Source organism: Alligator sinensis, unplaced genomic scaffold (assembly GCF_000455745.1).
Source record: "Alligator sinensis unplaced genomic scaffold, ASM45574v1 scaffold485_1, whole genome shotgun sequence".
In the NCBI taxonomy this organism is placed as follows: Eukaryota; Metazoa; Chordata; order Crocodylia; family Alligatoridae; genus Alligator; species Alligator sinensis.
In genome coordinates this window covers 424,489-428,951 of record NW_005842957.1, presented here as the reverse complement: position 1 = coordinate 428,951, position 4,463 = coordinate 424,489, and the positions used below count along the sequence as shown (strand labels likewise).

General features: G+C 43.8%; 1 protein-coding gene across 1 annotated transcript in view; it reads left to right on the top strand.

Annotated features, from left to right (window-relative positions):
• The window catches only part of LOC102380368 (rab effector MyRIP), a 222,778-nt gene that overhangs the window by 1,961 nt on the left and 216,354 nt on the right, over positions 1–4,463 (top strand).

Here is a 4,463-nt window from a genome sequence, read left to right as displayed (position 1 = left end):
AATGCCTAGGTGGCACTCCCTTGCTATATGTGCCAGAAGCTAGCCCTAAGCCAGAGGGTTGGAGACTGGCATCATGAGACTGGAACTTTAGGAGGGAGCTGCCACAAAAGCAGAGCCAATACATGGGAGTCAAGGTCTTAACCGGGGTGGGCAATTATTTTGGGTGGAGGGCTGCTTATTGAGTTTTGGCGAGCCATCGAGGGCTGCCTGACAGGCAGCCAGGGGAAGATAAATATTAATTTTCTAATTTTTTTAGGATAGAATGGCCTGGTGGGCCACATCCGACCTGCGGGCTGCATTATGCCCTTCCCTGTCTTAAACAGTGTTCAAAGGCTAAGGTTGTAGCCAGAGAAAAAGGGGACCAAGACTGTGACAGCTGAAGCCCTGACAGTACTCAGAAGTCTATGGGAGCACTCCTTTAATGGGGAAGCACTCAAGAGACAGCACAAGGCCCCAGGTCAGGGATTGGCTTGGCTGGGCAGGAAAGATGACCAACAAGGTTACTCTTAGCCCCAGGGACTGCCTTTCCCAACAACAAGCCAAATAACAGCAAAGTTGTGGCAGGAAAGAGACTGGAGGTGAGAGAGAGCTGGAGATTGGAGGTGGCACTGGGAGAGAGCTGGCAGATGGGCTGGACCATGGAGGGGGTAAAGGGGACCAGGTGCTGGTGTGGTAGCCCCACAAAGGTACCACACTAGTTCCTCCTTCTCTTAGTAGTTTGTACTGGTGAGATGCAAGAAGCATTGCAAAAGATGAAGTACTTGAATGCCTAGAGGAGGTTGTTAGGGCTTGTTTTATGGCTAGAGTGTTATTTAGTTACTTGTTTTATTCTCAGACGATTGAGTTGAACTGAAAATTCAGCTAGTACTAATTGGACTTAGTCTGCAAAAGGAAATGCGATTCTTTAATATCTAGGTTACTAATGAGGAAGCACAGATGGTTGTAAGGCGGCCATCTATTTAACAGCAGTCACTTCAGAATAAGGTGGAGAGAGGAAAGAAGGGTGTTTGTAAGTAGGTTATCCTACTGTGATTTTGGTTGGAATGCTTTTCTAAATGACAGGTTTTATTTTGGTAGAACAACTGAAAGCTTCAAAAATAATGGCATGAGCAATATCATAATTTTCATAGTCAAGATCAGTTCAGAAAATGCTCCCAAACTTTGTTTGCAGATGGACTCCAATGGAAAACTTTTCAACCACTCCAAAAACAAGTTAAAGAAAGGCAAAACAAATTTAAACAAAAGACTCACACCAGCATAAACATGCTCTTTGAGAGCTGTCATACTCTTTGTAGACACTTAATTCCTTATAGCTGCATTGCAGGCCATGGACAAGGCATTCATTTCTAGTGGTAAGTATTTGTGTCAAATCCTTACTGTAACACACTACATTACTGCTAAAAACATAGTCTGGGAGTTTGAGTGTACTGGCTGGAGAACTACACGGATGAGTTCTCTAAGTCAGAGAGTACTAGACAGCTGTGCTTAGGGGATTGACAGCTTGTTCTCTCCTCTGCCTAGGAAAAGGGCATGCTATCAGTGGGCAGCTTCACAGGCAGAGGTGCAGGGAAGTAGGACCAGGGAGAGTTTACCTGACCCTGGTACCTGGTCTGCCAACTTTGAAATCACCATGTGTATGGCAGTTTAAAAGCCCGCAGGCCAGATACTGGGGTTGGGGAAGCTCTCCTGGCCTGTTTTCCCCATACTTTCAGTTTAAAATTCTTCCCTTGACAGTGACCAGGTTCCCTACCTTGCTGACTTTTACATTGCAGATAATGCCACGTGCTGAAGGAGCCAGGAAGCAGGCTGGAGAGAGCCTCCCCGCCCCAATTCCTGGCCCTGCTAACTATTAAATTGCTGCATGTGCAGCCCAGCTCCTTGAACCTTACTGTGGCAATGCAGCTGTCTCCCTGCACCAACAAATACACCCCTCTAGGTTGAACAGGAAGAATGAGGTGGGGGGAGGGCAAATAGGGGCAGGAAATTCTCCCTGGTGGCAACCTTCCTGAAAGCTGGCTGGCAGGAAGAGGATAATTTTCCAAGGTAGGGTCCCCACAGGGCTTTCTGACAACTTGCCACTTAGTGGCCTATCAGGAAACCAGTGCTCGCTCTCTCCCTTGCAGTGAGGGATGAAGAACAGGACTGTCAGACACTGGGCATCTCTCTGTCCCAAGAGAGCTATATGGCCATTCAAGTAAGATCAGGAGGAGGGAGATCTTCCTGGTAGGTATCTGATCTAACTTCTAGCAGAAGAGCTGGTCCTCTTCCACAAGAAAATTGAAGGGTTGTACACTCCTTTTTTGTACTGAGAGAAAGGCGTTTTTCTAGGAACAAATGTAATGGTTTCAGTGACGGCAGCTTGGCCAATACAACCAATATGCCTGACAGGGTAGCTACAAAATCTCAGTCCTCCTCTCTGTTGGGGAGAAGAGAATAAAAGAGGCAATACCAATCCCTTTCCAAGAATGCAGTTTGTTCTTCTCCAGGAAATAACATCATCTTGCTTGCCACAACTTCCAACTTTTAAAGTCTTCCCTGTTCATGAGAGCAGTTGTTAACACAGTCCTTTTAACTGTTTAGTAGGCCATGGCTGTTAGCCACCCTCCCCAAGCTTGGCAAATAAGGAATTCCTTGAAGGTTGTGTTATACTTCTCTGCCTGCTGAAGAGGTTTTACACGTCTTTCACTGTTTAGCTGAGGACGAGGTAAGTTCACCTCTCATGGGGCCCCTGAGAATCCCATACCAAATGGAACAAATTAAAATATTATTGTAGTGTTTACTGTTTGGGCACCTTGTGAAGGTGTGTGTAGTCTGGCAGCAGCACTATCTGTGGTGATACCAAATGGGAACCATATAGGGAATCCATGTTCTCTTTTCTTTCTTTCTGTTTTGAGAAAACCTCTGCACTGTTCTCCAAACTCCCTCTGTGCACTAGTTCAGGGCATGTTTTCTGCGGTCCCAGATCTTTCCAAGGTGTTTGGAGATGTCCATGTGCTGCAGGGTAACTAGCCATAGTAACAATGCAGTATTTACTAGTCTTGCTGCTTATGAGTTACATTCTCTATCAAGAACATAAATGAATCCACAAAGATTCTTGGGCAATTTGTAACATCTGATTTTCATTAAAAAAGCAAAACAGGACTGTTTTCTGCACTGATCCCTATAATCTTTGCAGATCAGATTGCTGCAACAAATTACTGCCCTTCTTGCAAAATATTCATCTTTAACGTACTTTTGTTACTTATTATTAACTATACATCTGAAAGAAGCAATTGAATCCAGAGAAGTCTAGGAATTGATCATTCATACGGACATGGAGATAGCAAGACTTGTGTACCATAGTATAGTTAAACACAGAGACTGCAATTTTTATTTAAAACTTAATTATCCAACTTGGGTAACAACCCCAAACTATCCAAGAGGTTTATTCCTATGTGACCTCATTGGTACTTGGGTGAGCCTTCTTCTCGCCTTTGAGTGTACCTTAGACCCTGACTGGAAGCCAGAGCTGCTGCTTGCTGAACTTCATGAAGTGAGAGCAACTGCTGGTTAAATAGAGCCTAGAATTACAAGTTGTCTCTGAAGCAAACTCTAGCTTCCTTTTCCCTTCCAAGAGCCTACATGCAAGAGGAAATTGCTTGGACCAGTTAGTCCCTCTGGTGCTCACTGGCAGGAGCTGGTAAGAGGCTCTAGTGTCCAGCATGCAGTACTTCCCTCCCTCTCCCCCTATCTCCTCCACCACTTCACAACACAAAAAAACATGGGCAGGAGGGAAGGAAGCAGCTGATGGCAAGCTACAGGGAGAAGTAGAAGGAGCCTTAATGAGGAACACTACTAGCCATCGTTAAGGACTCATCTGCTGAGTTCTGTCTACCAGGGTAAATTATTGCTCAAAGCTTCTCACCAGATAGTGAAGTGAGCATTTATAGTTGTATTGTTTTTAAACAGAACAAGATAAATTTCATGGCCAGTTTATGCTTTTTTAAATCTGTAATGAGTTAGGCCAGAGTCTGCTGCCATTCACAAGGCAACTCCCTTGATTTCAATCAGAATAAAATCTACTGGGCTTGATTCCTCCCATTTATATCAGCCTAATGCAGGAGTAATGACAGTGAATTTGACTGAGATCAAATCAGACCCATAGTTTTCCACCTCAAATAAATCACTTCTAATAATAATACTTATGGCAGTGTCAGCTATTCACCACCTTGCAAATATAATTGGCTAATTTTCCCCCTTTATGTTGGCAGTTACAATCCTGAATGTTAATATCCTGTAAGTATGTGAAATACTCAGAAGCACTCTTTAAAATGTGGATGTTGTGGTTATGAAGCAAATATATGTACTGACCAACACCAACATATCTCTTTCTGAACTGCAGCAAAGGTAATTTTCACATGAGGTATATTTAGGCTACTATGGTAACCTGTCAGGTAAAATTGTTCTTTAATAGATACTAAATT